Here is a 24,989-nt window from a genome sequence, read left to right as displayed (position 1 = left end):
CTTCCAGTCTTAATCTTATATCTAAATCAAGAAAAAACAATCAGCGCTCACATATAGCCTACAAACAAATTATTCCAAGCTGAACACCTGAAGGGGCAATACAAAAACACCTTAATAACACATTAAATAATACGAATGGTGCAGCGCAAAATACAAAAGTCCACATAAATTGGTCATATATGACAGCAGAAGAGCATGTAGAGAGGAGACACCACGTGGGAAGATAACTGTTTGCTTGTATGTGACCCTCCTTCCACCAGTAGGAATAAACTCTTACCAGCTCTGATGGACCTCTGAAATATCAGATGGTCAAATGCGCAGATTCACACTCAAGGTGCGCAGGAGCCTTATTGCTATAAGCTATCTTCCCACGTGGTGTCTCCTCTCTACATGCTCTTCTGCTGTCATACATGACCAATTTATGTGGACTTTTGTATTTTGCCCTGCACCAATCGTATTATTTAATCTTATATCTGCTCTCTTACCCTGTTTCTGTTTCCTATACCTCCATTTTCACAGTGTCTCCCAAGAAAAACATCAGCACCTCCAACAGTTCCTTTGGATGCTTTAGTGGCAGACTCAGCTAAACATGAGCTCTCCAGGGGAAGTTTTAGTGTTCTGCACCTCCACTGCTTAGCTTGTTCCTCTGCCAAAACGTCAGCTGCTCCCACAGCCTCCCCAGTTGAAACAGCCCCAGCATGGTCACGGGAAGATTTTTGCTTGCTTTTCCTCCAGTGCTTTTCTTGTTTTCCTGTCAGCACTGCTGCAGCTGCCATGGCATCGATTGCAGTCTCAGCACACTTCCCAAGGTGCTGAATCTCTGGCAAAGCTCCTAGCAGGGCACACAGCGGGGCAGTCAGTGTCAAGGCAGGTGGCCGAACAGGACATGAAACCATTAAAGGCACTAAAGCGCAGTCCTGGCCTCCCACAATACACGCAGCATTTTCCTGCCTATAGAAAATAGTCAGCAGCTCCTTTCGCTCTAGGGATGAGCTCCAGCGTGTTCGCACACTCCACGTGCAGAGCACGCCAGGAAGTCGACGCAGCGCTGCGTTAATCCCAGGCAGTAAGACATTGCCCCAAAGCGCAGCTGCAGAGATCGGGGCAATGTCTCACTGCTTGTGATTAGCGCAGCGCTGCATCGACTTCCTGGCAGGCTCTGCACATGGAGTGTGCGAACACGCTGGAGCTCATCCTTATTTCGCTCATAGCAAACAGTCCTCCTCTCACACTGCTCTACAGAGCACCCAGCTGCTGCATCTGCATGCGCCGCCATTATTCCATCAAACTTTATGAATGTAGAAGACAGCAAAACAAAGACTATTACAGCTCTTTCAACTTTTTATGAGGGTTCTGTAAATTGTTTAAGGGTTATACAGAGGATGTATTTATATTATGTCATTTATATTGAATGTTGCTTTTTGAAATAGATAGGAGATATCAGATACAACTGTTGTAATTATAAATCATGTGGTATAGTTTTGGATCAGTGAAATTACAAAGAATGCCCAAGAGTAATGCACATGAGCAAAAATCCTGACTGAATGTTATGTACATATTAATAAATCTGGAGGAAGACGATAAGCAAAATATTTTTACTGGAAAACGAGGAAGTTAGGCAGATCTAACTTTTTTCTTCAAACCATTTTACTTCAAAAGCAACATTCATTATAAATTATATAATATAAATACATCCTCTGTATACCTCTTAAACAATTCACAGAACCTTCATGAAAAGTTGAAAGAGCTGTAATAGTCTTTGTTATTCTGTCTGAAACATAAAGTTTGATGGATTGCATACTGTAATTAGGGCTTTCAAAATAATTCAGGATGTTTAATAGCTCTCCAAGGTCAGAAATCAGGGAAAAAGTAAGCAGTATTTGATGATATTTTAAGCTCTTCAGCCCCAGCAGGATTTGCCCCCTTGATGACCAGGCCATTATTTGCGATATGGCACTGCGTTGATTGCGCGGTCATGTGACGCTGTACCCAAACAACATTTTATACACGTAAATAGAGCTTTCTTTTAGTGGTATTGGACCACCCTTGTGGTTTTTATTTCTTGCGCATTAAACAAAAAAAGACCAACAATTTAAAAAAACACAATTTTTTTTAACTTTCTGCTATAATACATATCCCAAAAAAATATAAACACCCCTCACATTTTTGTAAATATTTTATTATATCTTTTCATGTGACGACACTTTGCTAAAGTAGTGAATGTTCAGCTTGTATAACAGTGTAAATTTGTTGTCCCCTCAAAATAACTCAACACATATCCATTAATGTCTAAACCGCTGGCAACAAAAGTGAGTACACTCCCAAGTGAAAATGTCCAAATTGGGCCCAAAGTGTCAATATTTTGTGTGGCCACCATTATTTTCCAGCATGACCTTAAACCCTCTTGGGCATGGAGTTCACCAGAGCTTCACAGGTTGCCACTGGAGTCCTCCTCCACTTCTCCATGACAAAATCATGGAGCTGGTGGATGTTAGAGACCTTGCACTCTTCCAACTTCCATTTGAGGATGCCCCACAGATGTTCAATAGGGTTTAGGTCTGGAGACATGCTTGGCCAGTCCATCACATTTACCCTTAGCTTCTTTAGCAAAGCAGTGGTCATCTTGGAGGTGTATTTGGGGTCGTTATGTTGGAATACTGCCCTGTGCGCAGTCTCTGAAGGGAGGAATTCATGCTCTACTTCAGTGTGTCACAGTACATGTTGCCATTCATGGTTCCCTCAATGAATTGTAGCTCCCCAGTGTTGGCAGCACTCATGCAGCCCCAGACCATGACACTCTCACCACCATGCTTGACTGTAGGCAAGACACACGTCATTTGTCAACCAAAAAAGTTTATCTTGGTCTCATCAGACCAAAGGACATGGTTCCATTAATCCATGCCCTTAGTCGGCTTGTCTTCCTTCTGCGGCGACAGCCATGCAGACCAATTTGTTGCAGTGTGCGGCTTTTGGTCTGAGCACTGACAGGCTGACCCCCCCACCTCTTCAACCTCTGGCAGCACTCATATCTCTATATCCCAAAGACAACCTCTGGATATGAGGCTGAGAACGTGCACTCAACTTCTTTGGTCGACCATGGCGAGACCGTTTCTGAGTGGAACCTGCCCTGTTAAACCGCTGTATGGTTTTGGCAACTGTGCTGTAGCTCGGTTTCAGGGTCTTGGCAAACTTCTTATAGCCTAGGCATTCTTCATGAAGAGCAACAATTCTTTTTTTCAGATACTCAGAGAGTTCTTTGCCATGAGGTGCCTTGTTAAACTTCCAGTGACCAGTATGAGAGAGTTAGAGCGATAACATCAAATTTAACACAACTGCTTCCCATTCACACCTGAGACCTTGTAACATTAACGAGGCACATGACACCGGGAAGGAAAAATGGCTAATTGTGCCCAATTTGGGCATTTTCACTTAGGGGTGTACTCACTTTTGTTGCCAGGGCTTTAGACATTAATGGCTGTGTGTTGAGTTATTTTAAGGGGACAGCAAATTTACAGTTATACAAGCTGTACACTCACTACTTTACATTGCAGCAAAGTGTAATTTCTTTAGTGTTGTCACATGGAAAAGATATAATAAAATACAAATATGTGAGGGGTATACTCACTTTTGCGAGATACTGTATACTCTTTTACATATCGCAATGAAAAAAAACAATTGCAATAAGCGTATTGATTGGTTTGCGCAAAAGATATCACCTATTAACTACGGGAAAGATTTAGGGACTTTTATTTATTTTTTATTGTTTTTACTAGTAATAGTGATGATCTGTGATTTTTAGCGGGACTCCAACATTGCGGCAGACAAATCTGACACAAAATGACACTTTTTGGGGACCAGTGACATTACTACATCGATCAGTGCTATAAAAATGCACTGATCAATGTAAAAAATACACTGGCAGGGAAGGGGTTAACACAAGGGGCAACGACCAAGGGGTTACGTGTGCTCCTTGGGTGTGTTCTAACTGTAGGTGGGATGGGCTCATTGGGACATGACAGAGATCACTGTTCCCGTTTGTTAAGAACAGAAGATCTTTGACGTAGCATTAGGCAGAACTGGGAAATCGCCTTGTTTACATAGGCAGTTCCACGTTCTACCTCTGTACACATCGATCGCTGGTCGCCGGTGGACATAGAGTTCGCGGGACCCACGGGCATGCCCCCGCTGCGTGCGACGGGCGCGCGTCCGCTATCCTCCTTGCATGGACCAACGTACATATATGTCTGTTCGCGCAGGAGAGCCGACCTGCCACAGTATATCTGCGTAAGCTGGTCGACAAGTGGTTGAAGATACTTTCTGTGGCAGATGCTCATAGGTGGTATGCCTAATAATGTGTACAAAATGCTCTACAGGACTCTATGTTGGTAAGACAGATGAAATTCTGCCAAAGCAGATGAATCTACACAGCTTCACAGTGTCCTATTTCTTTATATAAAAGTACAAATGTGAAATCTTGAAAAAAAACTCCACATCTAAGAATCACAAACCACCTCACAGAAATGTGTGCAGGTTCCCTTGCCAAACAGTATCTCAAAAAGCAACAGAGCAGAAATCATCCAATTGGGGGGCCACCACTCAGGATAACACTGACCCCACTGCTTCCACGGTCCTTCACTGGTTATCAAAGCCAATACCTCAAAGTAATAATGGGTAGGAGAAAGAACAAAGGACCATAGAGTAGAATGCTTAAACCACATTTATTTAAAAGTAGATACTCACAAACATTGCAGAGTAAAATACACAAATACATCACACCAGGGATCAATAGTGGGTGTACAACCTTATATGCCACTGACCTCAGCCTACGCGTGTTTCGTCTGGTTCAAAGGAATAAAGAAGTATTTTTGACATTAGTGGTCAGAGGGAGGAAAAATTACTAGCATCAGTGGTCAGGGGAAGAACAAAATGCCCAGTGTTGGTGATCAGGGGCAGTAAAATGACCAGGTATTACCAGGTATTACCAGGTCAATGGGATTTAAAGAAGGCTAGACTCAATGAGGGGAAAAATGTCTGATATTGGTGGTAAATAGGGACCCCCTCGGTTCGATTCGCACCAGAACCTTCGTACGGACCTAAAATTCGTACGAACTTTAGAACCCCATTAAAGTCTATGGGACTCGAACGTTCAAAATCAAAAGTGCTCATTTTAAAGGCTAATATGCAAGATATTGTCCTATAAAGGGTTTGGGGACTGGCTCCTGCCCCAGGGGACATGGATCAATGCAAACATTTTTTTTAAATGGCTGTTTTTCGGGAGCACTGATTTTAATGGTGATTAAAGTGAAAAAAAAGTGAAATATTCCTTTAATGATCATGCCTGGGGGGTGTCTATAGTATGCTTGTATTACAGAAACAGAACAACACCAGCAATAAGGGGTATCTTCAGGTGTATACTGTGCAGGAGGCACACAGCACCCACTGTAAATGCTGCAGGTGCCTGTGTTACAGAAACAGAACAAGACCAGCAATAAGGGGTAGCTTCAGGTGTATACTGTGCAGGAGGCACACAACACCCACTTTAACATTGCTAGGTTCCCAAGCAAAAAGACACTGTCCCTGCCTATCTTGCTATTTTCCTGCATTCCAACACACTACACAAGGCCACCGTGCTGGAAGCCTTATATAGTGTGGGGCGGGTACTAAACCCCCCTGAGCTATAATTATGGCTCTACTGGCTGCCGGCGTTATGAATGGCCAAGCATGCGGGGGTCACAGTGCACGCTTGGCCAATCATGAGCCAGCAATGCACTGCGATAGCGTAGTGCATTGTGGGCCGTTCGCGCCACACGAATATGGTGCGAACAGTCCACAAAGTTCTGAATTTGGCGAACGCTCCGTGTTCGAGTCAAACATGCGTTCAAGTCGAACACCGAGCTCATCCTTAGTAGTAAACAGGAGCAAAAAATGCCTAGAGTTGGTGGACAATGGGAGGAAGAAAATGTGTGGCGTCAGTGGTCAAAAGAAAAAAATTCACTCTTGGGAGGAAAGAGGGGGCATTGGTGCTCTGTAGGGGTGTATATACACTTTAAAGTGGTTGTAAACCCTTACAAACCACTTTGACCTACAGGTAAGCCTAGATTAAGGCTTACCTGTAGGTCCAAGAAATATCTCCCAAACCTATACGGTTTAGGAGATATTTGCCCGAAGACGGGCACCGCTGTCTACGGCGCATGACAGGAGTGACGTCATCGCGGCTTCGCCGAATGACAGCGGCGGAGCTGCGAGACCCCACCGAGAAGATGGATGCGCCGGACTACAGGGGACAGCGGTGACTTCGCTGGCTCCTGTGTCAGGTAAGTGGCACATAATGGGCTACTATGCGATGCATAGTAGTCCATTATGCTTTGCCTTTGCAGGGAATGAAAGAGGAAGTAAACTCATCAGGGTTTACTTCCTCTTTAAAGCTGTATCAGCAGTAAGACCCCTTTCTAGAAGCTAGTATTTCCATGGATCAATCCTCAAACCCTGGCACTGTGCCTGGAAATCCGACTCAGAGTCAGGAATTAGGGCAAGTCACAGGCACTTTGCAGGTTGTCTGGATTGCACAGTGAGAGGAAAAATATAAGCAAATTGGTAGAACCACCCAGCAACTTCACAGTCAGACATCTTTTATTGAATACCTAGAGTCATTAGTATGTAGCCTATGGATGTGTAGTTGCCAGTGGCTTGTTGGAACATGTGATTCCACAAAAGATTGACAGTCATAGATTATCATGTTTGGTCCTTGGATAATGTGTATCTGACACATAACAAGGTCCCCTGGGTAATGCAGACACGCAACTCTTGACAGAAGCAGCTCCTCCTATTGCCAGGGTAACAATGTCCAAGTCTCTTTTCTGCCCAAACCTCTTAGTCAGCGCCATCTCCACAGCCACGTATTACTTGCCTAAAGGGTAATCTACTGTCTGCGGCAGGAGGGCACCACCCTATGAAAATGGGAAGCAGTTCCTGCTCCTGTGCTATGCGAGAAGTATTTGTGACCTTGCTTCTGTGCCACTGCCTCCCTCTGCCAGGACCAGATTGCTCATGTCAGGCTCCAACAGAGCAGGAAAAAACCCGAAGTCGGGTGCAGGTATGAGCATTGTGATGTCTAGCTAGTAGCGGGACACAGCCTGGATCTGCAGGACATCAGGATTTTGTTAAAATCATGGGCAGTCCCATAGAATGTGTGACTAGTGGGAAGTAGGCAACTGGCGCTGCTGAAACAGGCTGAAACACCACACAAGTATAGAAAATAATGGCTACCCATGTATTAGTCCTAGAACAGAGCTACTTTATTCATTTAGGCTTGGTATGTGTTTGACATATCACTGAACTTGTAGATGTAAAGATTGCCAGGCCTAGCAGTAAAAGTTTGTATTAGATACAAACTGAAGCAGTTACTCTGCAAATTTGATATTAAGTTTGAGGGACTATGATTTTTTTTTCTTCTATGGTGAGGACGCAGCCTCTGCCAGAACAACATCCTGGCTGGGTTCTGTGTCAAGTGTACACCCACACCATGGCCCCAATCATTCCTATGCATCCTCCACATTCATGGTGCAACTGTACTTGCCAACAGTCCGATTTTCCCAAGACAATCCCAATTTTGGGACCCTCGTCGCAATAGGAGCTCGTCCTGATTAATTTCCCAGGATTTCGCTTTTGTCCCGGGAAAATCGGTAATGTTTAGGGAAAAAACAGCTGACAGGCTGTAAAAAAATGGCCACCATTGTCTCTGCCAGTACATTTCCCCTTGTGTTCAGTGGAGAGAGGAGAGACAGCCAATAGTCTTCTCTCTTTATTGTGCAAGTATTCTCTTGTAGACGGAAGCCTATTGGCTGCACGGATCGATCGGAGGCCCCCTCTCTCTCCACTGAACACACGCGGAAGTCGGGAACTGTGTAGCTGCCGCTGCACATGAAGGAGACAATCGCCACTGCTGGAGACAAGGAGGGCTCTGCTGCACTGGGGACATAGATGTAAAGGAGGGCACTGTTGCATTTCAGACATAGATGTAAAAAGGGGACTCTGCTGCACTGGGGACACGGATGTAAAGGAGGGCTCTACTGCACAACACAGATGTAAAGGAGGGCTCTGCTGCACTGGGGACATGGATGTAAAGGAGGGCTCTACTGCACAACACAGATGTAAAGGAGGGCTCTGCTGCACTAGGGACATGGACGTAAAGGAGGGCTCTGCTGCACTAGGGACACTGATGTAAAAGAGGGCTCTGCTGTACTCTGGACACAGATGTAAAGGAGGGCTCTGCTGCACTGGGGACACGGATGTAAAGGAGAGCTCTGCTGCACAACACAGATGTAAAGGAGGGCTCTGCTGCACTAGGGACATGGATGTAAAGGAGGGCTCTGCTGTACTGGGGACACAGATGTAAAGGAGGGCTCTGCTGCACTAGGGACATGGATGTCAAGGAGGGCTCTGCTGCACAAGGGACACAGATGTAATGGAGGGTTCTGCTGCACTGGGGTCACGGATGTAAAGGAGGGCTATGCTGTACTGGGGACACGGATGTAAATGAGGGCTCTGCTGCACAACACAGATGTAAAGGAGGGCCCTGCTGCAATGGGGAAATGGATGTAAAGGAGGGCTCTGCTGCACTAGGGACATGGATGTAAAGGAGGGCTCTGCTGTACTGGGGACACAGATGTAAAGGAGGGCTCTGCTGCACTAGGGACATGGATGTCAAGGAGGGCTCTGTTGCACAGGGAACACAGATGTAATGGAGGGTTCTGCTGCACTGGGGTCACGGATGTAAAGGAGGGCTCTACTGCACAACACAGATGTAAAGGAGGGCTCTGCTGCACTGGGGACATGGATGTAAAGGAGGGCTCTACTGCACAACACAGATGTAAAGGAGGGCTCTGCTGCACTAGGGACATGGACGTAAAGGAGGGCTCTGCTGCACTAGGGACACTGATGTAAAAGAGGGCTCTGCTGTACTCTGGACACAGATGTAAAGGAGGGCTCTGCTGCACTGGGGACACGGATGTAAAGGAGAGCTCTGCTGCACAACACAGATGTAAAGGAGGGCTCTGCTGCACTAGGGACATGGATGTAAAGGAGGGCTCTGCTGTACTGGGGACACAGATGTAAAGGAGGGCTCTGCTGCACTAGGGACATGGATGTCAAGGAGGGCTCTGCTGCACAAGGGACACAGATGTAATGGAGGGTTCTGCTGCACTGGGGTCACGGATGTAAAGGAGGGCTCTGCTGTACTGGGGACACGGATGTAAATGAGGGCTCTGCTGCACAACACAGATGTAAAGGAGGGCCCTGCTGCAATGGGGAAATGGATGTAAAGGAGGGCTCTGCTGCACTAGGGACATGGATGTAAAGGAGGGCTCTGCTGTACTGGGGACACAGATGTAAAGGAGGGCTCTGCTGCACTAGGGACATGGATGTCAAGGAGGGCTCTGTTGCACAGGGGACACAGATGTAATGGAGGGTTCTGCTGCACTGGGGTCACGGATGTAAAGGAGGGCTCTGCTGTACTGGGGACACGGATGTAAATGAGGGCTCTGCTACACAACACAGATGTAAAGGAGGGCCCTGCTGCAATGGGGACATGGATGTAAAGGAGGGCTCTGCTGCACTGGGGACACAGATGTAAAGGAGGGCTCTGCTGCAATGGGGACATGGATGTAAAGGAGGGCTCTGATGTAAAGGAGGGCTTTGCTGCACTGGGGACAAGGATGAAAAGGAGGGCTCTGCTGCACCGGGGACACGGATGTAAAGGAGGGCTCTGCTGCATAACACAGATGTAAGGGAGGGCTCTGCTGCACCGGGGACATGTATGTAAAGGAGGGCTCTGCTGCACCAGGGACACGGATTTAAAGGAGGGACTCCACTACCTGGGGACACCTGATATAAGGAGGTGCTCCACTGCTGAGGACACTAGATGTTTGAAGGGACTCCACTGCTGGGCACACCAGATGTATGAAGGGGCTCTACTGCTGGGGACACCAGATGTAAGAAGGGGCTCCACTGCTGGGGACACCTGATGTAAGAAGGGGCTCACTGCTGGGGACACCTGATGTAAGAAGGGGCTCCGCTGCTGGGAACACCTGATGTAAGAAGGGTCTCCGCTGCTGGTAACACCTGATGTAAGAAGGGTCTCCGCTGCTGGTAACAGCTGATGTAAAAAGGGACTCCACTGCTGGGGACACCTGATCTAAGAAGGGGCTCCGCTGCTGGGAACACATGATGTAAGAAGGGGCTCCGCTGCTGGGGACACATGATGTAACAAGGGGCTCCACTGCTGGGGACACCTGATGTAAGAAGGGGCTCAGCTGCTGGGGATGCCAGATGTAAGAAGAGGTTCCATTGCTGGAGACACCTGATGTAAGGATGGACTCTGCTGGGGACACCTGATGTGAGGAGGGGCTCCACTGCTGGGGGCACATGATGCAAGGATGGACTCTGCTGGGGGCACCTGACGTAAGGACGGACTCTGCTGGTGGCAGGCGACATGGCAGGTGACACACTCAGGGGTGCCACTGATTCTGCATTATGGTGAGTTGAATGATTTCATTCTTTATTACAATGTAATAATAGAAATAATGCGCTTCAATCATGCTGACACCATAACAACCATGGTGCCGGGATAATTGAAGCGCTAACACCAGGTATTTGGAGTATTTTTATCTGCCAATTGTTAAACTCTGGAATACACATATTTCTAATGTGGTGTAGGATCTGGGGCTGCTGTCCCTCCATCCCTCTCCCCCCTTTTACCCCTTTCCCTCTCCATCCCTCATTCATCTCAGACTCTAACCCCACCCCATTTCAGCCATGCCCACTATTCCATGTAAACTATGCCCATGTTTCTGTGCAGTTTATTTTTATGCCACGCCAACAAACACATACCTCTCTGCCTACAACCACAAAAGTGTCCGTAACATTTTTTTTGCAATGTTGCATGTTGGCAACTATGCATGGTGGCCCCCAGTCATTCAGAAGTTCATCTTAGGGAATGAATGGGGCCATGGCATAAATATGCATCAGAATTCAGAGATGATGGTAAATATTTTTGTTTTTGAGCTATACTTAGGGCTACAGTCAAAGTAGACTGTAAAGTAAAAAACTGTAAGAGTAAGGCTTTATGCATTTTTAAGCATTTTTTTTCTGCTCCTAGAAGCTAAATAATGTTATCCTATGTGTCCATGCACACTGCAATGGGCTATTAGCGTTTTTTGAGATACATTGTCTAGGTGCAGAAAAAAAAAAATGTTGTAGAGTTTTTTTAAACATTTTCCCAGCAGAATAAAAACACTGAATGCTCCTAAACAATACTAAAAGCTAGTAAAACGTTATTACAAGCTAGCACAAAAATGCTATTACCAGCATTTTTCATCCAGCGCCCTTTTCTATAATTTTTTTGAGCTTATGAAAAAAACCTCTAGTGTGGGTGGAGCTTCAAAAAGACATAGGGCATACTGTGCGGGTATCAAAGTACACATACAGTACACATATAGTACCATATAGTACCATATAGTACCATACTGTTGGCCTTCCACGGCCATGGTAAACATGCATATATATGATTTCATACATTACTGTCTATGAACAAGTTTCCAATTGTAAACTCCCGTACATAAAGGGATCTTTTATTTATTCAACAGCATGATACACAGGGTTTTTTGACCTGCTGCTTTACTAGCGCATGCATATTTTTATTGCTCAACCAGCTTATCACATTAAAGCAGTGACGGAACCTTACGCTCTCTCCAGCTACCCCTCTAGCACCAATAGATAGATTCATACATTGCATGAACCTATCTATGGCCGCCGCTGCCACCCCCTATTCAGGCGTCTGGCCCCTTTTTTTCGGGCGCCTGAATTACAGCGGCAGGATTTTTTAAGCACCTGATTAGAGCCATGGGCTCTATTAGGTGTCAAAAAAGGTGACCTGCGAGTGCCATGCTGGGCACTCGCAAGTCACTCAGCTGTGTTAGAAAAGCAAGTGAATATTAGTTTTCCTAACACTAAACCGCCTCTCCACCAATCAGGTGTTTGGATCTGTTACCCGTCACCTGATTGGCTGAAAAGAACAGGCTCTTTGATTGGACGCCTATCAGGTGTCCAATCATAGCAGAGGACGGGAGAAGACAAATAAGACAGGGTAAGTACAGACGGCGGGCAGGGGGCACACTGGCAGCATTTGATATGGCACAGTAGCTACGTTTGATGGGGCACAGTGAAGCTGCATTTGATGGGACACAGTGAGGCTGCATTTGATAGGGCACAGTGAGGCTGCATAAGATGGGAATAGTGGCTGAATAAGATGGGGCACAGTGGCAGCATTTGATGGGGCACAGTGGCAGCATTTGATGGGGCACAGTGGCAGCATTTGATATAGCACAGTGGTGGCAATTGATGGGCACAGTGGCTGCGTTTTATGGCACAGTGGCTGCGTTTGATGGGCACAGTGGCGGCAATTGATGGGTACAGTGGCTGCATTTGATGGCACAGTGGCTGCATTCGATGGTACAGTGGCGGAAATTGATGGGCACAGTCGCTCCGATTGATGTTACAGTGAGGCTGCAATTGATGGGCACAGTGGCTGCGATTGATGTTACAGTGAGGCTGCAATTGATGGGGTTTTTGTCAGAATTTTTCAGTTTGTTTGCCCCCCCCCCCCCCCCCCCAAAAAAAATTTGAGTACCAGCTGCCACTGCATTATAGCATAACTAAAGAAGCAACTTTTTTGGATAGAGAGGAGAGAGATTAGAACACCTGTCAGTTTTTATTGTGGCCATTAGGGAGATTCACCCTCTCTATTTGTCCTGTTTACCATTATCCTTGAAATCAAAAGTAAAAGAAAATCCTACATTTTTGTCTCCAGAAAAGTAATTGAGGGGAAAATTTCCAATGGGGACACTAGTTCTGTTGACCTGGGGGTCCCCAAGAGATTACCTAATTTGAAGGTATTTGCTCCTACTTCCTGTTTTGGCTATGGGACAGGAAGCGAAGGGAAATTTCCCCACTGGAACAAAGAAGGCAAAAATAAACAGGGGTTATAACCTTCTCTTACTCTATCCAAAATGAAAAAAAAAGCTTTGCCTAAAGTTCTACGTAAAAAAAATAATAATAATAATTTGGCAATTAATCACTTCAATACAGGGCACTTAAACACCTTCCTGCCCAGACCAATTTTGAGCTTTCAGCGCTGTCGCACTTTGAGTGATAATTACACGGTCAAGCTACACTGTACCCAAATAACATTTTTATCATTTTTTTCCCACAAATAGAGCTTTCTTTTGGTGGTATTTGATCACCTCTGCGGTTTTTATTTTTTGCTAAACAAATAAAAAAATACAGAAAATTTTGAAAAAAAAATGTTTTTTTTTGGTTTCAGTTTCAAAACTTTGTAAATAAGTAAGTTTTCTCCTTCACTGATGGGGTTACACTGATGGGCAATGATAAGGCGGCACTGATGGGTACCGATTAGGTGGCACCAATGAAGTGGCATTGATGGACACTGATATGTGGCACTGATAGGCGGCACTGATGGGCACTGATAGGCGGCACTTATGGGTGGCACTGATGGGTGACACGGATGGGCACTGATAGGTGGCACAAATTGGCACTGATAGCTGGCACGGATTGGCATGGATGGGTGGCACGGATGGGCATGGGTAGGCGGCATAGGTGGGCATGGGTAGGCAGCACAGTTGGGCATGGATGGGCACTGATAGGTGGCACGGATGGGCACTGATAGGCGGCACAGATGGGAACTGATAGGCGGCATTGTATTATAATATACTGTACTAATTGATGCCAATCAGTGCCAAACAATAATGCATGCCAATCAGTGATGCCCATTGTGGGCACTGATTGGCATCCATTATGGGCACTGATTGGCATCCATTGTGGCACTGACTGGAATCCCTGGTGGTCTAGGGTGGCATACCTTGTCCTGGGCATCCCTGGTGGTCTGGTGGTGTCCCTGGTGGTCCAGTGGGGGCATCCTCGGGGGGGCTGCGCTGATAATCGATCAGCACAGACCCCCCCTGTCAGAGGAGCAGCCGATCGGCTCTCCTCTACTCGCGTCTAACAGACGCGAGTGGGGAAAAGGCGATCACCGGCTCTTCCTATTTACACTGTGATCAGCCGTGATTGGACATGGCTGATCACGTGGTACCGATAGCGTAGTTGCAGGGTGTCAGACTGACACCCCTCAACAACGATCGCCGCGATGCGCGCCCCCGGGGGCACGCAGCGGCTCAAAATCCTGAGGATGTCATATGACCACTTTGCCACCGTCATTTTGTTATAGGGCGGGCGGCAAGTGGTTAAAGGAGAAGTCCAGCCTGAGCTTGTTTGCCTGGGCTTCTCCCATGGGTCACAGGAGTGTAATTCGTTTTTCACTCCTGTGACCCATTTTCATCAGAGAGCGTTCTGAAGTCCGCTCTCTGCTGATGTCACAGGAATCTGTCCAGTCACCACGTCATTGAGACAATAAAGTCTGGATCCGCCAGGTGCCTGGACTGATGCCTGTCTAAGCCTCTCAGAAAGCCTCAAACAGTCGCTCACCACCCCTCCACATCTCAGTGCTCCAGTGAGTGTGGAGGAGTAAAGCAGGAGAGCTGCTGATTGACAGTCAGAAGTTCTCCGCTCAGGAACCTTTGAGAACCGAGACATCAGCGGTGCTTGATGGCTCAGTTCTCAGCGCAGAGGTGGCAGAGAACAGATGCAACATTGTAGCGATGCTGCATCCACCTAGGTAAGTATAAATGGACAAAAACAAAAACCTTACTTCTCTTTTAAGGCTGGGTTCACACTGCTGCGGGGGGAGATCCGGATGTGATTCGCACCGCAAATCACATCCGATCTCCGTAGCGATGCGAGTACAGCCATACAGATAGTATGGCTGAATTCGCATCGCTCCCGCAGCAAACTCGCACGGGACCCTTTTTTTGGTCCGCAACAGAATCGGATCGCATGGGGGTTCACACCATGCGATCCGATTCCTGTGCGAGTCGGCAGATCGCACTGCGATATGCGGACGGATCTGGGGGTGTCATTAACATTTCATTGACACTCCCAGCCGTCCGCATAGGGCAGTGTGAACTGCCGGCGGGAGTAATGCGATGCGGGAAAACGCCGCGGATTTGCAGCGTTCCCGCATCGCAGCGGTGTGAACCCGGCCTAATACACATTATTTAGTGCACCTTATCAGAAAAAAAATCACAAAATGTCATTATTTGGATGTTCAATGCACATGGAAAATAGGGACCACAGGCATGAAACATTGAAACAGTTACAAATACATCAGACATCACGGTCGCAGAGTGAACATACATCATTTATGCAAGAGTACCATATGGATTCATTTATGATTTTTTGCATTTACTTTAAACAATATCCTCCAGGTCATGGCCAGGTCACACACTAATCATCAGTCAAATCTTTTAGTAAACATCCGTGCATTGAAAAAGATGAGAGTCATCTTTCTATCTGCTGGAGATAAATCAGCATCCTCCACTCTCATCCTTTACCCTCAAAATATTTGTATTACTCTTATCAGGGAATGGAAATGTGCTTTAGCTCATTCAAACAAGATCAGTCTTACGCCTCCTTTTATTACCACAGTAGATCAGTTATTTATATATGCGGCACATTGTAAAAAATTACAGCAATACTTTAATGTCGGGCGGCACAGTGGTGTAGTGGATAGCACTCTCACCTAGCAGTAAAAAGGGTCACTGAATCCCAACCACAACACTATCTGCCTGGGTTTACTCTGGTTTCCACCCACATTCCAAAGACATGCTGGTAGGTTAATTGTTTTCTGTCCAAATTTGGACCTAGTATGTGAGTTGGAGACCTTGGATTGTGGGCTCCTTGAGGGTAGGGACCGATGTGAGTGTGTGATGTATGTGTGGAGCGCTGCATAATTTGATGGCACTATATGGGTACCTTAAAGTGGTTGTAAACCCTTACAAACCACTTTGACCTACAGGTAAGCCTAGATTAAGGCTTACTTGTAGGTCCAAGAAATATCTCCTAAACCTATATGGTTTAGGAGATATTTACTAAAAGACAGGCACCACTGTCTACAGCGCATGCGCCGTAGACAGGGGCGCGCAGGAGCACGGGGCAGGCCACAGATCACGGCGATATGCCGCTTGTGTCGGCTCCCGTGCGCATGCATAGGAGTGACATCATTGCGGCTCCAGCGAATCACAGTGCCAGAGCAGCAAGACCCAGAAGTCACTCCGGGATACATGGCAGCGGCGAAGATGAAGACGGAGGACCGCTTCGGGGGCTTCGTTCTCAGGTAAGTTATTCATAATGAGCTAGTATGCTATGCATACTAGCTCATTATGCCTTTGCCTTGCAGGTTGCATTTATTTTTTTTGTAAATGGCCTTTACTTCCTCTTTAAATAGTTAGGGATAATTGTAGACACGCACCCACACTCACTCAGGATGGACTGGTGTCTTTATTCAACCTTACTAACTATGTAATGTCACAAACCTTGAAGAATAAGATAATTATCTTACCTTAACTCTCCTATCAGGAAACAATGAACATCTTCAATAAAATAATATGTGGGTTCTGGAGCAACACATGGACCTGTCAAATAGAACAGAACTTTACACACAGATTCATACAAACTTGCCAAAAGGAGAAAAAAAAAAACCTCAAGAACACCTGAATAGTAAGAATGCCTGAAGACATGTAAGGTGCTCCATGCAGCTGCTAAACGTAACTTTGCCTTTTACAGGCATCTCCAAGTAAGACAAAGGAAAAATGAACCCTTTTATAAATATGGAAGGGGAAAGACATGTGCTAAACCACAAATCAGTTTTTTTTATAACTATTCTGAACATGCTTACAGTTAAAAAAGAATGAAGTAAGTAAAAAAGTGGAAGTAATAATCACTTGAAAAGACTTGCCTGTTTTGTGAGAGTTGTGTGATTGCTGATCTTGGTGTCCCAGACTGGAGGGGCTGTGTGTTCTATCAATCTCCCTCTCTCCAGACTAGTGTAGTATGAGAGCCAGCAAATTCTGCATCTCAGCCCCTGAGAGAAGCAAAGATTTAGTATTGGGTGGGTGGGACAGGGGCTGGGGGGGCTGGGGGGGACTGACTGGAGATGGGTTAAACGCACACACTTGAATAAACATACAGCAATAAGGACTATGTGTCTTTAGGCTGACACTTATACCCACACACAGATGGCTAATCTTCTAAAATGCATTGTTAGAATAAAGAAACAGCAACAATATACTTTTGCAGCAACACAAAACTCACTTTCTCTAACCTTCAATTCACCAGCCACAGCAAGCAGATATTTTCAATTGGGCTAGAAAAAGTTAAAAAATGCATTTTAACTGACACTGAGGTTTTTTTTTTCTAATTTCATCTTTTGGTAGCAATACGTTAATCAATAATTGATTGATTTCTTGTCTGATTGATCTTTTTCAACTGGGATAATCACATCTATAGTCAGCAACCTACATTACCAGATGTGATCCCTTGGGAAGTTATTAATCAATCACTTGCTGATATCTGATAAGCAGATTTGATTCTCACGTGGTGTGGTGTGCTTCCCTACATGCACTGAAAACTGGTTAGCGCTGCATGTGGACTTTTTATATTTGCTTATTAACAAATAGTGCTGGCCTCTTCCAATATTAGAAGTGGGTGTAACCTTGTGCGCTGCCAAAACTGAAAATGAAAACTAAAAACTCGAAAAACAGCTGCTGACACTTCCCACACCTTCCCACAATTTGAAAAAAACTGTAACCTATATGATATATATATTTGTAGTCAGAGTCTTCACTTGGAAATACGGTGTGCCTTGGCCTAGCTGGTCAGTATGCCTAAAAGAGGGCATACCCTGAATGGATATGTATGAAATGTAAATGAAATAATGAAAGTAAGGGGGAGTGGGTGGGAGGGAACCCAGAAATGAGCTGACGAAAGGCTCTGATGGAGCAGGAGGGATATAAAGCCCTCAGACTCCTCCTACAAATTCAGGCTAGCCTGCGACCAGCCTTCCAACATATAAATATATATATATATATATATATATATATATATATATATATACCGTATATATATATATATATATATATATATATATATATATATATATGTGCATGTACATACTCATGATCGTACACAAGATATTACTGTAAACCAATATAAATAAATAATGATAGTGAAAATTAATAATAATGAAAATAATAAAAAATATAAATATTAATAAAGTATTAAAGTGCTCGTGCTCTGCGAAACTCACACAGTGATTTAAATAAATATTGCAACAAAGTCCATAAAATTTTAATTAAAAATGTTCAGCAAAAGTCTATAGTGATGATTAAAGTGATCAGGTGCCTTAATGCAATGTGCACTCCTCCCCCATCAGGTGTACCCTCACCTTAAGGGCTTAAAATTAAGCCTAGAGTCATTATCAGCAGATGGTCTGGGTCATTCTGATGTGTCCTTTTAATGTGCTGGCTGCTGCATGTAGATACTCCACACTGGTGACCTCCTGCTCCCAATGGTAGCCCAGCTTTATATTATCTCCTGGTTATTTCCACCAAGCCTCCTCACATAAACCAAATGGGGGAAAATAATAGAGGCATATAATAGTGTAATACTGTATAAAAAATCTTTAATCTTTAAAATCCTCGACTTACATTCAACTCACACTTGTATGACAAAGAAAACGCTCATAAAGTGCTGTATTGCTGTAGTAGTGAGGGGGGATAGGATCACCTCTATCCTGGATCTTCAGCCCCGATGTACACAGCGTTCGGAATGTCCTATGCCAGGAGGCATACTTTTTGCTTCCCACACATCAGACAATCAGGCTCCTTCTACCAGTTTCGTCACAGACCTTGTGACTTCTTCTGGGAGGGACTTTGTTGCAATAGTTATTTAAATCACTTTGCATTGTGTGTATTTCATGGAGCACAAGCACTTTAATGCTTTATTATATTAATATTTTTATTATTTTCTTTATTATAAATGATTACTATCATTATTTATTTATATTGGTTTACAGTAATATCTTGTCTTCCAATATTAGACATGTGCGCCATCAATAAATTTGTTTCATTTAGTTCTGTTTCATTTGGTATTAGCCGTTAATTCATATTTCGTAATTCTTGTCCGAAATTCAATTTGGCTTCTAAAGAAATACGAGTTTTTGTTAGGTTCGTTAACTTTTTGTAAGAATTACGAACATTGGTTATGATGGATTTAAAAAGCCTTTCTCAATATGGCAGTCATTGATTCATTATGCTCATTCACACAGGGGGCAGGATTTGGGGCCCCCTTGTTAAAGGGGGTTTCCAGATTCCAATAAGTAGACTCCAACAACCAGCCCCTATGGTTGTGTGGAAGAAGCCCCTGTCCTCATCAACATGGGGTAAAGGTGCTTTGGGGTGCAGGGGCAGAGGTGCTCACTCACCCCTCCCTTTCCTGACCTGCCAGGCTGCATGGTTTGGATTTTGGAGGGAATTCACGCCATTCATTTTTTCAGTTTTGGCATGGGGTTCCCCTCCAAATCCATACCAGACAAGAAGGGCCGTCAATTCTTTTTTTTACATTCAGCTGTCAGTGGGGAACCCCACTGACAGCTGATGACTCATCGGTTGTTAAGGACGTGGCGGCCAGCTTAAAGAGGTTGTAAAGTTAGAAGGTTTTTTTAACCTTAATGCATTTTATGCTACTACTGGCTGCCTCCTCCTAATTTTATTTCCTGTGTCCCCCCTCTGGCCACCATCTTCAGTGCCCTGCACCCTGTGATTGAGCATATGGGGTTCATGTGCGACGTGGGGCTGGCATGTTGCTCTTGATGTCCCGCCTCCGCACATGACCCACATATGCCCAATCACAGTACACCAGACACTAAACATGGTGGGCAGAGCACGGGGGAGACAAGTAATGAAAAGCCATGGTAGCCGATGTCTTCTCCTCCTCCTATTCTCTGATGTCTGGACCGATCATGCAGGACAGGAAGGTGAGGATTAACACAGACTGGGGAGAGGCAGGGCAGAGGGGGAGAGAGAGAGTTACTGTAGGCAGGACAGTATAGTGGTCAGTGTATTGGTTAGTGTAGTGGTCAGTGTAGCATAGTGGTCAGTGTAGGGCTTAGTGTAGTGGTCAATGTAGTATAGTGGTCAGTGCAGTGTAGTGGTCAGTGTAGTGGACAGTGTAGTGGTTAGTGTAGTGTACAGTATAGTGGTCAGTGTAGTATAGTGGTCAGTCCAGTGTAGTGATCAGTTTAGTATAGGTGTCAGTGCAGTATAGTGGTCAGTTTAGTGGACAGTGTAGCATGGTGGTTAGTGTAGTGTACAGTATAGTGGTCAGTGTAGTATAGTGGTCAGTCTAGTGTAGTGATCAGTGTAGTATAGTGGTCAGTGTACTGTAGTAGTGAGTAGAATTATAGGGGTCTGATAATGTTGAGTTATATATATGTATGTATATAGAGACTGTCGCTTTAAAAATTGTAATACACTTTCTTACTTCTTCTTAGACAGAGTTTTCAGCCTATGTTGACCCTCACTGCCAGATAAAAAGCAACAGTTTACTCCCTCTTTGCTCCGAGAAATGGACAGTCTTATCTAGCTGGTCTGAACCAGTACCAAGATGGCGGAGCCCATGTTTTCTTTCGCTTTCTATCAGTCACATGATGTAACCACCCATTTAACTGTTCCTTTGCTACTAAGAAGATATGAATGCTGATTGGACTAAACTATACGATCACACCTATAACATATAATAATAATAATGCTCATGCATATTCTTACGTATGTATTGTATAACCCATCGATGTAAGCGCAGAGACACTTCCTGCTTCATTCAGTCTGTGTTGTGTCTCTCCACTGCAGTGTTTGTATACAATAAAAGCATCTTATATTATCTTAAGATCTGGACTCACTATCATCTTGTCTTGTTTGGAGACCCCTAAAGCGGATTTAACAGTTGGTGCCTTGCAACTTGGATACAGTCCAGTGGGCTCCCGGCCAGAGAGACAAGAAACTCATGCTGAGCAGACAAGTGGCCAGGATAAGAAATTATTATTCTTACTTATTCTGCTCTCCGTGGCGAGTAATTAGTCGGTGTCTGGGGTCCATTGGCTGAAGGAGTCTTATGCTGTTGATGAGATGGTGAGATTAAGGTAAAATTAAGTGTAAACTAGAGTAATATTGATGTTACACAGTTTGACCAAAATAACTCCTTTACCTGTTGCAGAAATAATAGAGCCGATAATAATTATCAATGATGATGTTTTGTTTCTATGCTTGGGGTGTCAATAGATTTATGAGACTTGTGAGAAGGTATGACCAGAGGACTGCAGTAGTGAGCCTGTGTGGCAAGTAATGCCTATGTGGCAAGTGTACAGGCCTGTGTGGCCAAGCGTAATAAGTGCCATTTGACGGCTACTGTGTGTGGCCCAGAGAAATACATTTATATACATTTTTGGGTGACGACACACAAATTGTTAGAGACTCGAGAGTGAGGATTCTAGATTGAGAGCATGGCACTCTCATGGGACCTTTCAAGCCAGGAAGGTAGATGTGGCACAAATAAGTCCTATGACTGACATGACAGACACACAGATATGGACAGTGGTTAAGAAATTACACCAAGACTAAAACAGAGCTGATCTAAATACCAGAAGGAGTTATGATCAATAGTGATGGACGAACTTCCGACGGGACGTTTCGCGAACGCGAAACGCGAACGGACACAAACGTTCGCGAAAACGACCGTTCGCCGCGGGCTCCATTGACTTCAATGGGAGGCGAATTTCGCAAACCTTTAGGTCGAATTTGCGGCCACGGGGTAATTATTAGGGGGTAGCACGTAGTCCCACCACCTGGACAATAGCATAATACATGTATGAGGTGAATTTGGGATCGATAACTACAAGCATTTTTTTTTTATTTGGGAAATTGTTCTGACAATTCAGGACTATGGAGCTAATGAAGGCAATGGAGGAGAGGGAAGGTCAGGGACCAGGGTAGGCAAACAAGAGGGTGCAGGAGATACAGAGCACTGACAGCAGCACCGTAATACAGAGCACTGACATCAGCACCGTGACATACAGCGCTGACAGCAGCTCCGTGACATACAGCGCTGACAGCAGCTCCGTGACATACAGCGCTGACAGCAGCTCCGTGACATACAGCGCTGACAGCAGCTCCGTGACATACAGCGCTGACAGCAGCTCCGTGACATACAGCGCTGACAGCAGCACCGTGACATACAGCGCTGACAGCAGCTCCGTGACATACAGCGCTGACAGCAGCTCCGTGACATACAGCGCTGACAGCAGCTCCGTGACATACAGCACTGACAGCAGCTCCGTGACATACAGCGCTGACAGCAGCTCCGTGACATACAGCGCTGACAGCAGCACCGTGACATACAGCGCTGACAGCAGCTCCGTGACATACAGCGCTGACAGCAGCTCCGTGACATACAGCGCTGACAGCAGCTCCGTGACATACAGCGCTGACAGCAGCTCCGTGACATACAGCGCTGACAGCAGCACCGTAAGCAGCCCCAGGAGGAAGTCAGCACAGCACAGGGATGGTGTGATCCCCTCATAATAAGAACCCCCAGGAGGAAGTCAGCACAGCACAGGGATGGTGGGAGCCCCTCATAATAAGAACACCCAGGAGGAAGTCAGCACAGCACAGGGATGGTGGGAACCCCTCATAATAAGCAGCCCCAGTAGAAATATGACACCGCTCAACCTCTTCAAAGAGGAGGGTAGGGGCATATAGTACGGTGTGCTTTTTTGGGTCAGGGAAGTGAGCCAAATGAATTAAGAAGGTCTGTGTGCTTGATTCCAAAAATTGTTTATAGACATATACATGGTCTACTGATCACATGTGTTGAATTCCTCCGAGATCCATGCCTCATTCATTTTTAGAAATGTGAGGTAGTTAACACTGTGGTGAGCTAGGCGAGTACGCTTATCGGTCACAATCCCCCCTGCTGCGCTGAACGTCCTTTCGGACAGGACACTGGATGAGGGGCAAGCCAACAGTTCGATTGCAAATTGGGCAAGCTCTGGCCAGAGGTCAAGCCTGCCCACCCAGTAGTCTAGGGGTTCATCACTCCTCAGAGCGTCCACATCGGCCGTTAACCCAATGTAGTCGGACACCTGACGGTCTAGGCGTTCCCTGATGCTGGATCCGGATGACACCTGTCGATGGGTCGGCTGAAAGAATGACCTCATATCCGAAGTCACCAACACATCTTCAAACCGGCCTCTTCTTGCAGGCGCTGTTGGATTGGTACCCGCAAATCCTTCTCTGGGAGTGGGAATTGCTCCTCTGCCAGCGCACGCAAAAGCAGAATGCAGCATTTCTCGAAGCAAGGCCTGGAAGTGCTGCATTCTGACAGCCCTCTGCGACGGCGGTAACATTTCCGCCATTTTGTGTTTGTACCGGGGGTCTAAGTACGTTGCCACCCAGTACTGGTCCTTGACCCTCATGCTTTTTATACGGGGGTCCCTATTAAAACACTGGAGCATGAAGGCCCCCATTTGCACTAAAGTGGAAGCGGTGTGGTGGCCTGGCTCCTGCTCATCATCCAGGATAATGTCGTCCTCTTCATTCTCCTCTCCCCATCCTCGCACAACAGGGATCCCAGAAAGGTTTAAAGCATGCTCTTCTTGCTCCTGCTCATCCGCCCCGGCACCATCCTCCTCTGACTCCTCATCAGACTCCTGTTGTTGACTTGTCTCAGATAGAGTAGCCCCCCCTGGGAATTCATCCAGCATTGCGACTTCCTCATCTTCCCGCTCCTGCTCCTCCACAGCCTGATCAATGACACGACGCAATGCACGCTCCAGAAAGAAGGCATAAGGTACCATGTCACTGATGGCGCCATGGCTGCGACTGACCAGTTTGGTGATCTCCTCAAATGGCCGCAGAAGTCTGCATGTGTCGCGCATGAGCAGCCACTGGCGCGGTGAAAAAAAACCCAGCTCCCCAGAACCGTTTCTTTCGCAGAGTTCATACAGGTAGACGTTAACTGCACGTTTCTGCTGGAGCAGCCTATCAAGCATATAGAAGGTTGAGTTCCATCGCGTCGGGCAATCGCAAATAAGACGTCTGACCGGCAGATGGTGTCGCCGCTGAATGTCAGCAAGGCGAGCCATGGCCGTGTAAGATCTTCTGAAATGGGCCGAGATTTTCCTTGCCTGCCGCAAGATGTCCTGGACCCCAGGGTATTTGACAAGGAATCGCTGCACGACCAAGTTTAAGACGTGTGCCATGCACGGCACGTGCGTGATTTTGCCCTGTTTCAATGCGCTAAGCAGATTGGCACCGTTGTCACACACCACTTTACCAACTGTCAAATTGAGCGGTGTTAGCCACTCATCTGCCTGTGAACGCAAAGCTGAAAGGAGTGCCGGGCCAGTGTGGCTCTTTGCTTCCAGGCACAACAGACGCAGCACGGCATGGCAACGTCTCACCTGGCATGTGGAATAGGTTCTGGGGAGCTTGGGCGGTGCAGTGGAAGAGACGCTAGCAGCGGAAAAGGAGGAGGCAGCTGAGGAGGAGAGGGAGGAGGATGGAGTAGGAGGAGGAGAAGAAGAGTCAGGCCTGCATGCAATCCGTGGCGGTAAAACCAAATCTACACGGGTGCCACGGGTTACATGCTTGACGGCCGTCAGAAGGTTCACCCAGTGGGCAGTAAAACTGATATACCTTCCCTGCCCGTGTTTGCTAGACCACGTGTCTGTGGTCAGATGTATCTTGGCACCGACACTGTGTGCCAGAGATACATTCACTTGCCGCTGAACATGGCCATATAGCTCTGGGATGCCCTTCTCTGAGAAATACTTCCTTCCTGGGACCTTCCATTGTGGTGTTCCAATGGCCACAAATTTGCGAAAGGCCTCCGAGTCCACCAGTTTATATGGCAGTAGTTGGCGGGCTATGAGTTCTGACAAGCCAGCCGCCAACCGTTGGGCAAGAGGG

General features: G+C 46.1%; 1 protein-coding gene across 1 annotated transcript in view; it reads right to left on the bottom strand.

Annotated features, from left to right (window-relative positions):
* Positions 1 to 17,053, bottom strand: part of LOC143996450 (collagen alpha-4(VI) chain-like) — a 281,198-nt gene extending 264,145 nt beyond the window's left edge. Inside the window, exons 1-2 of the mRNA XM_077491500.1 lie at positions 16,925 to 17,053; positions 16,529 to 16,601 (exon numbers count right to left, since the gene is read on the bottom strand). The gene's annotated coding sequence lies outside the window, so the exon portion shown is untranslated. The remainder of the gene's footprint in view (positions 1 to 16,528; positions 16,602 to 16,924) is intronic.
* Positions 17,054 to 24,989: the final 7,936 nt, after the last annotated feature.

Source organism: Lithobates pipiens, unplaced genomic scaffold (genome assembly GCF_037356315.1).
Source record: "Lithobates pipiens isolate NorthernLeopardFrog02 unplaced genomic scaffold, aLitPip1_a1.2 Scaffold_19, whole genome shotgun sequence".
NCBI classification, from domain to species: Eukaryota; Metazoa; Chordata; class Amphibia; order Anura; family Ranidae; genus Lithobates; species Lithobates pipiens.
The sequence above is the reverse complement of the archived record's forward strand: the minus strand, read 5'-3'. Positions and strand labels throughout refer to the sequence as shown.